The sequence below is a fragment of the Somniosus microcephalus genome, unplaced genomic scaffold, assembly GCF_052327205.1.
Source record: "Somniosus microcephalus isolate GS21.2 unplaced genomic scaffold, FLI_Smic_1.0 unresolved_chr5, whole genome shotgun sequence".
NCBI lineage: Eukaryota > Metazoa > Chordata > Chondrichthyes > Squaliformes > Somniosidae > Somniosus > Somniosus microcephalus.
The window spans coordinates 47,757,026-47,769,546 of NW_028225183.1; positions in this window are offsets into that span (position 1 = coordinate 47,757,026).

Sequence of the window (12,521 nt, forward strand, 5' to 3'; positions counted from 1 at the left end):
CAGGCGAGTAATTTCAGACAGAGTCCCATTGGCTCAGATAGACACTGGTCCTGGAGATGGTCTGGGGAGAAAGGTCATAGAGATTCCCATTGACACAGAGGCGCACTGGTCCTGGAGCTACACTGGGTAGAAAGGTCAGAGAGATTTCCATTGTCTCAGAAACACACTGGTCCTGGAGATGGACTGGGGGGAAAGTTCAGTTAGAGTCCCATTGACTCAGATGCACCCTGCTCCCGAAGATGGACTGGGGCGAAAGTTCAGAGAGAGTCCCAATGACTCAGATGCACACTAGTTCTGGAGATGTACTGGACAAAATGGTCAGAGTCATTACCATTGACTCAGAAACACACTGCCCCTGGAAATGAACCGGGGTGGATGGTCTGAGATAGTCCAATGACTGAATAGGCACTGGTCCCGAAGATGGACTGCGTAAAAAGTTCACAGAATGTCCCCTTGACAAAGATACACACTGCTACTGGAGTTGCACCGTGGAGAAACATAGAAGATAGTAGCAGGTATATGCCATTCGGCCCCTCGAGCCTGCTCCACCATTCAATGCGATCATACCTGATCATCCAAATTCAGTAACCGGTCCCTGCTTTCTCCCCATACCCCTTGCTCCCTTTAGCCTTAAGAAATATATCCAACTCCTTCTTGAATATATTTAATGAATTGGCGTCTACTGCCTTCTGTGGTAGTGTATTCCACAAGTTCACCACTCTCTGGGTGAAGAAATTCCTCCTCATTTCTGTCCTAAATGGCTTACTACTTAACGGTAGACTGTGGCCCATGGTTCTGGTATCCCCCACCCTCGGGAACATCCTTCCTGCATCTAGTCTGTCGAGTCCTGTCAGAATATTATAATTTTCAATGAGATACCCTCCCATTCTTCTAAACTCCATCGAGTATAACTCCAATCGACCCAAGCTCTCCTCATTCGTCATTCCTACCTTCACTGGTATCAGTCTGGTGAATCTTCGCTGAACTCCCTCCAAAGTTCAGAGGGAGTCCAGTTGATCCAGTTACAATCTTGTCATGGAGATGGACCGGGGAGAAAGGTCAGAAAGCTTCCCATTGAAACGGCTACACACTGGTCCTGGAGCTGGCCTGGGGTGAATCGACAGACAGAATCCCATTTACTCAGATAAACACTGGTCCTGTAGAGGAACTGTGGAGAATGGTCAGAGAGAGTCCAATTGAATCAGATACACACTGGTCCTGGAGATGGACTGGGACAAACGTCCGAGAGAGTCCCATTGACTGAGATACACACTGGTCCTGGAGATGGACTGTGGAGAAAGGTCAGAGAGGGTCCCATTGACTTAGATACACACTGGTCCTGGAGATGGACTGTGGAGAAAGGTCAGAGAGGGTCCCATTGACGCAGATACACACTGGTACTCGAGATCGACTGGGGACAAACTTCCGAGAGTGTCCCCTTGACTCAGATAGACACTGGTCCTGGAGATGGGCTGGGGAGAATGGTCAGAGAGAGTCCCATTGACTCAGATACGCACAGGTCCTGGAGATGGAATGGGGGGAAAGGTCAGAGAGTGTCCCTTTGATTCAGATACACACTGGTTTGGAGATGGACTGGGGAGAAATGTCAGAGAGAGTCCCATTGACTCAGATACATACTGTTCCTGGAGATGGGCTGTGGAGAATGGTCAGAGAGTGTCCAGTTCACTCAGATACACACTGGTCCTGGATATGGACTGGGGAGAATTGCCAGAGAGAGTTCCATTGACTGAGATACACACTGGTTCTCCAGATGGACTGGGGAGAAAGGTCAGAGAGAGTCCCATTGACTCAGATACACACTGCTCCTGGAGATGGAATGGGAAGAAAGGTTAGATAGCGCCACCTTGACACAGATACATACTGGTCCTGGAGAAGGACTGTCAGGGGTTAATTTCCTCATTGTCCGAGGTGAAACGCTTCTGAGCTGAAACCACAGGTTGTTCTTGTAAGGATTTCCTGTCTCTGTTAAGTTCAGCCTGAAATATTTTCATATTCTTTGCGTTTCAGCATTAAAATCGTCTTTTTTTCCCATGCATATTCCACCCTAACAACGAGCTTTCTGTCATCTCTCCTCTTAACTGAAGTCCCTTTCCCTGGTACCATCGTGAACAATCTCCAATTAACTTTTTCTGCTGTAAGGAAAGCTATCCGATATTCTCTAGTCTCTCCACATATCTGAATCCCTCATCCATGGTATCTTTCCTGTAAATCTACCCTTTACCTTCTCTGCTCTAAGTAGAAAACTTGAAGTGTCTTTAATCCATCCACAAAACTGACCTTGCTCTGCCCTGGTACCGTTCCAGTGAATCCCCCCATACATGTCTATGCCCTAAACAGAGCATCCCAGCTTCGCTAGCGTCTGTGCATAACCGAAGTCACTAAGTTTAGGACCATCCGTTCAGATGCCTCTGCTACATCCCACAATTCCCCTTGTCACATCGTGCAAACTCCTCTGAGGCTCCGCCCTCTCCGAGATCTGATTCTGAGTCTTTCCCCAATATCTCTCCATTCCCCACACATGATCTTCTGCTGATCAGTTTGCCTATGAATACCAGCACCTTGGCCTTGACCTTATACTTTTAAACTGCTAACCATATAACTTTCAGAACTGAAAACAGCTGAAATTATGAATCATCAGTCTCTTCCGTTACTGTCATTCTATTGCAACACTGCATTGTGGCCGATAGATTCCTACGATTTATCCCATTCTGTTTGTATGATGTCCCGAAACACAGCCAGTTTTATATAGTTTGGAATATGGTAGTGGAATATTAAATAACTTCATTGTATTATAATAACTTGAAATGAATTGAATTGTATTACTAAATAACAGTATGGAAATTCAGCCAAAAACTGCACCGCACGTGGTGGAGGTTTAACCAAAAATTAGCTAATAATTCGGTTGAAAGTGTACAAGAAAAATAGTCACAATATATTTCTTGCAATGTGTTTAAACACATTCTTGGTTCTGATGTGCTGCTCTTATGTCAGGTTAAAATTATTCTGTTTCCGAGGTGAAGTGCTTCTGAGCTACAAACCACAGACTTCGGTTTGCAACATTTGATCTCACTGCTAACTTGAGCATGAACTTAAATAGAGTTATATAGAATTTACTGCAAAGAGACAGGCCAGTCGCCACACCATTAATGCCTCCAGACTTTCTATAATGGAGCTCTGCAGCATGCATTGTCATTATGTTTCTTGCTTTGGTTGCATTTGGGGATCTGTAAAGACGCTCAGTGTTTGCACACCCACTCCACCCTGCTGCATTTCTTTGCTTTTCAGCGACATTGTCACTCAGTCACAAAATTGAGTTTTTGTGCATTTTGAACAACGTTTTACGCGATTTGTGTCATATTTTAATTATTGCCATGGATTATTGATAATATTTACAAAGGGACACCTCGATAGCCTCATTTAACTCAATAATAATGTCTTACAAACTGAATATTAGAGTCTTACAACACTGAAGGACGTCATCCGGCCCATCTTGCCTGTGCTGACACTTTGAAAGAGTTGCCCACCTAAGTCCCACACCCGATTATTTTAGCCATCGGTCTGAGAAATGGTCCTCTCCAAGAACATGTCCAATTGCATTTTGAAACTTCCGATGGAATCTCCATGCACCACATTTTAGTTGTGCTTTGCAGATCTTAACAACCCTATGTGTAAAACAAATCTACACATGTCTCTTCTAGTTCTTTTGCCAATTATTTTAAACTTTGACGTCTGGTTACAGACCCACTTGCCATTGAAACGGTTTTTCCTTACTTTGAATGTGGAACTCCCTAACAAAGGAGTGATTGAAATGAATAACTTAGATGCCTTCAAAATGAAATTGGACGATTACAAGAGAGAAAAGGGCAGACAAGCTAAGATGGGGTAACTGGAATGGGAAGAGCCCCTTTTGGTGTGACCCAGACCGAATAGTTGGACGATTCACCTATTTATTTACTGTAAATAATATGCAAATTTTTGTAATATAATTACTCTGTCAAAACCCCTCATAATTTAGAATAGCACTAGTGCCCATCCCCTTAACCTTCGCTGCTCTAATGAACACAATCACAGCCTCTCCCGTCTCTCCACTTAAACGAAGTCCCCCATCCCTAGTATCATCCTGGTACCTGTACCCTCTCCACACCCTTCATATTCTTCCAAAATTGTAGAGTCCAGAAATGAACACAATAATCCAGCTGAGGCCTACACCTTATTTTCAAATGTTTAGCATGTCTTCCTTGTTGTTGTATTTCATTTACACAGCCAGATATCGCTACACTGCCTGAACTGCCTTATATGTTTGAGGAATGCAGAACAAGGGGCCGAATCTAATACGACTCCTAATTGATAGCTTAGGAAATGTTAGGTGCAGTATTTCATTTTCCTGGATTGGAAGTAATTAAAGTTTATTTTATTACTAAATGAGCATATGGAGATTCAATCTGCTACTCCATCTCTCATGGGTTTTTATTCACAGGTTAAATTAAGAATTAGCTTGAAAGCGTATCAGAAATATTGCCACAATTTATTTTCATTCACTGTGTTTAAACAGATTCTTGGTTATCATACACTGTTGTTAATATCAAGGGTTAAGTTCCTCTTTGTACGAGGTGAAGCGCTTCTGAGCTGAAACCACAGGCTTCCATTGTAACCATTTGCACTCACGGTCAACTTCAGGCTGAAATATTTTTAGATACTTTATTAGTGGCATTTAATGCTTGATCGTTCTTCCCTGCAGATGACACCTGCATTGTTAAAAAGTATGAAAATGATAACATGCCTGCAAAAGCACCGTTGTCCAGTGAATGCAAACACAATTCGGTTCTAATTATTTAGAATCCATTCTCTCCTTCATCATTCACTTATTGTTACTAAATGGTTCTGCCTTCTTCCGTGCTGATTTCATCACCATGTGCTATTTGTGACAGTGAGAAAACTGTCTGAGAAAGTATCGGTTTCAAGAGAAATTTTTCGGTTATAATTATGTAGAATCCACGTCCGCAGTCAGTATGCTAGAGCTAAAATCTCACTGAGATATAGGTCTGCACAGTGGGTGGAGACTAATATGCTGCAAAGGCACAAAGCTGCATTAACCTCTTAATCACCAATGTCTCCAAGCACAATTGTCACCGGTGATTGTTCCATCCATTTAATAATGGAGCTCCCGCGCTGCCATTGCAATTCTGTTTGGTGGTGTAGCCACATGTGGAGATCTGTAAAGATGCTCAGTGTTTGCAACAACACTCCGAGCAGTTTGTTAGTGTCGTTTTCACTCAGATATAAAATGGAACTGTTAACTAGGCCAAAGGGCATATTTTCTTAATTGCCATTGGTTATTGGGATTATATAAAATGGAACATCTCGATAGAACCTAGGCCGTTATGGTGGGTTAATCCAGAACAAGGGTCTTGATAGTAAATTTAGTGCCAGAGCATTTGGAACGAAACCAGGGAAAACTTTATCACAGATAGTTTATGTCAATCTGGAACTCTCATTTGCAAACATCTTCAGCCAGAAGTGCCAAGTGGATGATTCCTATCGGGCTCCTCCTGAGGTCGTCACCATTTCAGAAGCCAGTCTTCAGCTAATTCGATTCACTCCAGGTAATATCAAGAAACGGCAGAGCGCACTGGATACACCAAATGCTGTTGGCGCTGACAAAATCCTGACTGTCGTTCTGAGGACTTGTGCTCCAGAACTAGCCGCGCCTCTAGCAAAGCTGTTCAATACAGCTACAACACAGGCATCTACAGGATAATGTGGAAAACTGCCCAGATATGTCCTGTCCATTGCCATCGCCGAATCCCACACCATCAGCATCCTGGGGGCCACAATCGGCCAGTAACGCAACTAGAACAGACACATAAATGATTTGGCATCAAGAGATGGTCAGAGACTGGTTATTCGATGCGTTTCTTTCACCTCCTGACTCCCCAAAGCATTTCCACAATCTACAAGGCATAAGTAAGGAGTGTGATGGAATAGTCTCCACTTGCCTGGATGAGTTCAGCTTGAACACAAGGACTGCAGCAGTTTAAGAAGTGGGCTCACCACAACCTTCTTAAGGGCAATTAGGGTGTTGCAATAAATGCTGACCTTTCAGCGACGCCCACATCACAAGAAGTTATAAAAAATGAACGTCAGTCTGTATATTCATTTTCTAAAGGTGTTGTTGTTTGAATAACTCTTTCATATTTCCACTTTTTAGTGTGTTTTGGGGCTCAGCGGATCGTTGCTCAAGGTTAGTGTCTACTTTTTTCCTTAAAGTAATGCAATTCAGCAACTGCTGTTCAAACTGAACTATAGTTTATTTTCTTATGTATCCATCTTGATGTGACATTGATAGCGGAAATACAGGTCTGCATCTCAGCAGCTGTCAATTCGAAGGTACTGTGAAATGTGTCTCTGTTTCCTGATATTTCGGGAAGAGATACAAGGAAAGCTAAATTGAATCAAGGAGGGAATTAACCAGATTCAATACAATTAAATTAAATAGTGATGGGAAATCTAATGGGATCAAATATAGACAACTGTCCAGGAATCGATAGATTCCACCCGAGGGGCAAAATAAATAGGAGAGGACATTGCTGATGCATTAGCCATCATCGTTCAAAACTCTCTCGAGTGATCAACTAGGACATTATAGGCCCATTTCTGATAGATTCATTGAGTCACAGAGTAATACAGCACACAACTAGGCTCTTCAGCCCATCGTGTCCACGCCGGCCATCAAGCCCTGTCTATTCTAATCGCATTTTCAGCACTTGGTCCATAACCTTGTATGATAAGGTGTTTCAAGTGCTGATCTAAATATTTCTTGAATACTGTGAGGGTTCCTGCCTCTACAAACCTTTCAGGCACTTAGATCCAGATTCCAACCACTCACTGGGTGAAAACTTTTTCCCTCAAATGCCCTCTAAACCTCCTGCCCCTTACCCTAAATCCATGCACACTGAGCTTTCTACTAAGGGGAACATTTCCTTTCTACCTACACTATCTATGTCCCTCATAATTATGTACACCTCAATCAGGTCCCGCTCAACCTTCTATGCTCTAAGGAAAACAACCCCAGCCTGTCGAGTCTCTCTTCATAGCTGAAACACTCCTGCCCAGGAAACATCCTGCTAAATCTCCTCTGCACCCAATGCAATCATACTTCCTATAGTGTGGTGACCAGAACAGCACACAATATTCGAGCTGTGGCCTAACAAGCGTTTTGTTCAGCTCCATCATAAACTCCCTGCACTTATATTCTATTCCTCGGCTAATGAAGGCACGTATCCCGTATGCCTTTTTAAACACCGTATCTACCTATCCTGCTGCCTTCATGCATCTATGTATATGCACATCAAGATCCCTCTGACCCGCTGTAGTTTCTAGGGTCCTACCATTTATTGTGTATTCCCTTGCCTTGTTAGTCCTCCCAAAATGGATCGCCTCACACTTTTCAGGGTTAAATTCCATTTGCCACTGTTCTGCACATCTGACCTACCAGTCTATATCGTCCTGCAGCTGAGGCTTCCCTCCTTGCTATTCAACAATATTCGTGTCATCTGCGAACTTACTGATCATAACTCCTGCATTCATATCTAAAACATTAATGTACACTACAAACAGCAAAGGGCCCAGCGCCGATCCCTGCGGTACAAAACTGGACACGGTCTTCCAATCACAAAATCAACCTTCGAACATCACCCTGTACCTTCTGCCAATAGGCCAATTTTGGATCCAATGTGCCAAATTGCCTTGGATCCAATGGGCTCTTACCTTCTTGGACAATCTCCAATGCGGGACTTTGTCAAAAGCCTTACTGAATTCCATGTAGACTACATCAACTGCACTACCGTCATCCACACACATAGTCACCACCACGAAGAATTCCATCAAATTGATTAGACATGATCTCCCCCTGACAAAGTCTTGTTGACTATTCTTGATTAGTCCTTGCCTGTCCAAGTGGCGACTAATTCTGTCCCTTGGAATTTTTTACAATAATTTTCCTACTACCGATATTAGGCTCTTTGGCCTGTAATTCACTGGTTTATACCTAGTGCCCTTCTTGAACAATGGAACTAGGTTAGATGTCCTCCTGTCCTCTGGCACCTCCGCTGTGGCCAGAGATGTTCTGAAAATTTGTCTCCCTGCCCCTGCAATCTCCACCCTTGCCTCACCCAGCAGCCTGGGATACATCTCGTCTGGGCCTGGGGATTTATCCACTTTTCAGCACGCTGAAACCGCTAGTACCTCCTCCCTCTCAATACTAATGTGTTCAAATATATCACAATCCCCCTGCCTGATTTCAATGCATACATCATAAGGATGTGAACACAAATGCAAAATATTCATTTAAAACCTCGTCTACATCTTCCGGCTCTACACACAGATTGCCACTTTGGTCCCTAATGGGTCCCACTCTTTCCCTCGTTATCCTCCTGCACTTAATATAATTATAAAACACCTTGGGATATTCCTTTATTTTGCCCACCAATGTTTTTTTCATGCCCCCTCTTCGCTCTCCTAATTTCTTTTTTAATAAACCCCTGCACGTTCTATACTCCTGTAGGGCTTCCACTGTTCTGGTCCTTTGTATCAGCCAAATCCTCTCATTGTTCGTAATCCATTCTTGCATATGCCTAGACATCCAAGGTTCCATGGACTTGTTGGTCCCACCTTTCACCTTTACGGGTTACATGTTGGCGCTGTATTCTCTCTATATCCTTTCTGAGAGAATCCCACTGCTCTGATGTGGATTTTCCTACGAGTAGCTGAACGCAGTCCACTTTGGCCAGATCCTGCATTTTCATATTATAACCGGCCTTGCCCCAATTTAGAAATTTATATCTGGTCCATCTTTGTCCTTTTCCATGCCTACCTTAAATCTCACCGAATTATGGTCACTGTCACCAACATGCTCTCCTACTAACAATTCTACCACTTGCCTGGCTACATTCCCTAGAATTAGATACCGTACCGCCCCCTCTCTTGTAGGACTTTCTACATGCTGACTCAGAAATCGCTCCTGGATGCACTTAAAGAATTCTGCAACTTCTAAGCCATTCACACACTGAATATCCCAGTTTATATAGAAGAAGTTGAAATCCAATACTTTTATTACCCTATTATATCTACACTTCTGTGAGATTTGCCTACATATCTATTCCTCTATCTCCCCCTGACTGTGTGAGGGCGTATACTGCACTCCAATCAAAGTGCTTGCCCCCTTTTTGTTTTTAATTTCTACTCATATGACATAAATTGAGGAAACTGCTAAGATATCTTCCCTCCTAACTGCAGTAATTGACTCCTTGAGTAATATTGCGACACCCTCTCCCCTTTTGCACCCCTCTCTGTCTCGCCTGAAGAATCTATACCCCGGAATATTGAGCTGCCAGTCATGCCCCTCCCTCAACCATGTCTCTAAAAGCAACAATATCATTCTCCCATGTGTTCATCAACACCTTCAATTCTTCTGCCTTACTCGCAAGACTTCTTGCATTAAAATAAATGCCATCCAACGTGCCATACTCCATTGTGCCATTACATGTTTCCTCTGCCCTCCAGACTGAATTGCTTTTTCCTCTATATTTGGCTGTGCTTCTGCCCCTACTATAGCACCACTCAGTATTCCATCCACCTGCCAAGTTAGTTTAAAACCACCCCCTACCGTGCTAGCAAACCTCCCCGCATGGATGTTGGTCACGTTCCGGTCCAGGTGCAAGCTCTCCGACATGTACAGGTCCCAACTTCCACAGAAACAGACCCAGTCATCCAGGACAATAAAGCCCTCCCCCTTGCACCAACTCTTTAGCCACGTATTCAGCTGCTCTATCCTTATATTCCTATACTCTCTAGCATGTGGCACTGGGAGAAATGCAGAGATTACAACACTTGAGGTCCTTCTTTTTATTCTGATACCTAGCTCCCATCTACCATCAGTTGTGGAAATGCACTACAATCTATTATTAGGGACAGAGTGACTGAGCATTTGGACAGATATTAACTGATCAGAGCGATCTTTCATGGAAATGTAAAGTGTTTGTCATGTCTAACGAATCTAGCTGACTTTTTGAGGAGGTAACTAACGTGGTAGATAAAGGACTCTCTGTGGATGTTATTCATATGGACTTTCAAAAGGCGGTTGACTAGCTTGTGCATGGAATTGGATGCAACTGAATGACTTGGCTAGAAAATATTTATTTGATTGGATACAGATAATATGGAAAATAGGTCTGTATCACATTGGCAGGCTGTGATTACTGACGTCCCCTCGGGATCTGTACTGGGTCTCAGCATTTCAATTGATATATAACTGAATTGGATGAAGGAATATTGAGCCGTATATCTAAGTTTGTTGGTGAAACTAAGTTGGGTGGCGCAGAAAATAATGCACACTTGATCAGAATGTTATAAAGGGACTTCGATAGAATGAGTGAGAGGGAAAACTGTAGCATATGGAATTTAAAGTTAAAAAGTGTGAGCACTTCCACTTTGGACGTAAAAACATGTTACATGTATTTTCTAATTGGTGAAAAGCTGGGGATAGGTGAGGAGCGGGGAGATTTATGGGTTAAAGTACAGAAATGACTAAAATCTAGTGGACACGTAGGATCATTATGAAATAGGATAGTGGAATGCTGGCCTTTATCACAAGAGAGATGGAATACAAAGCGGTTAAAATAAAGCTGCAGCTGTGCAGAGCTCGGGGTATATCCCGTCTGGAGGAGTTCATTCAGTTCAGTGAACCGGATATGAGGAATGATATTACAACAGAAAATTCTGGACTTAATCAGCAGGCCAGGCAGCATCCACGGAGAGACGAACAGAGTTATCGTTTCAGGTCTGGGACCCTTCATCAGAACTAGAAAAAGCTGGAGATGTAACAGGTATTAAGCACGTGTAGGGACGGGGTGGGGGCTGGTTAGGAGGGGAGGAAGGAATTGAAAGAACATCCTGTACTTTTGTAAGAGGCAGGAAAGATAAAATGTTGCAGATGGGGATGGCAAAAATCATACTGCATGAAAAATGGGGGCAGCGATAATTATCTGAAATTGTTGAACTCAATTTTGAGTCCGGCAGACTGTAAAGTGCCTAATCGAAAGATGAGGTGCTGTTCCTCGAGCTTACGTTGAGCTTCATTCAAACAATGTAATAGGCCGAGGACTGAGAGATGAGAACAGGAGTGATGCGGTGAATTAAAGTGACAGACGAGCAGAAGCTCAGGGTCACCCTTATGGACTGAACGCTGGTGTTCCACAAAGCGGTCGCCCAATCTGCATTTCGTCTCCCCAATCTAGAAGAGACCACATCGTGAGCAGCGAATACAGTATATTAAATGCAAGAAGTACAAATAAATCGCTGTTTCACCTGGAAGGGGTGTTTGGGGCCCGGGCCAGTGGGAAGGGAGGAGGTAAAAGGGCATGTGTTACAAAAGTAGAGGGCCGTGTCAACCACAGTAGATGGGAATCCTCAGTTGAGGAAAAAGGAAGGCATGTCAGAAGCAATGATATGGATGGTGGCATCGTCAGCGCAGATACGGCGGAGATGGAGAAACTGGGAGAATGGAATAGAGTCCTTTCAGGAAGCGGGTTGGGAGGAAGTGTCGTCCAAGTAGCTGTGGGAGTAGGTGGGCTTGTAGTGGATGTTTCTCGAAAGCCAATCGCCAGAAATGGAGACGTAGAAGTCAAGGAAGGGATGGGAAGAGTCGGAGATGAACAATGTGAAGGTGAGGGAAGGGTGGAAAATGGAAGTACAGTGAATGAACTTATCTAGTTCAGGGCGAAAGCAGGAAACAGCACCAATACAGTCATCAATGGACCAGAAAAAGAGGTGAGGGAGGGGACATGAGTAGGACTGGAACAAAGAATGTTCCACATATCCCATGAACAGGCAGGTATAGCTAGGGCCCATGCGGGGTCCCATAGCAACGCCTTTAATTTGGAGGAAGTGAGTGGTGTCAAAGGAGAAGTTGTTCAATGTGAGAACAAGTTCAGCCTGGCAGAGGAGTGTGGTGGTGGGTGGGGAATAGTTCGGCCTCTGTTCAAGAAAGAAACGGAGCGCCCGAAGGCCGTCCTCGTGGGGGAAGGAGGTGTAGAGGGATTGAACGTCCATAGTGAAAAGGAGACGGTTGGGGCCAGGAAACTTGAAACTGTTAAAGAGATGGAGGGCAACGGAAGAGTCCCGAATGTATGTGGGAGGAGTCTGGACATGGGGAGAAAAAATAGAGTCGAGATAGGAAGATATAAGTTCCGTGGGGCAGGAACAAGCTGAAACGATGGGCCTACCAGGGCAGTCCTGTTTGTGGATCTTGGGAAGGAGGTAGGAGCGGGCTGTGCGGGTTTGGGGGACTATGAGTTTGGCGGCCATGGAGGGAAGATCTCCAGAGGAGATGAGGTCAGTGACAAACTTGGAAACAATGGCTTGATGTTTTCCAGTGTAGTCATGGTCCAGGCGGAGTTAGGAGGAGGTGTTGGGGAGTTGTCGTTCAGCTTCCGCACGCTAGA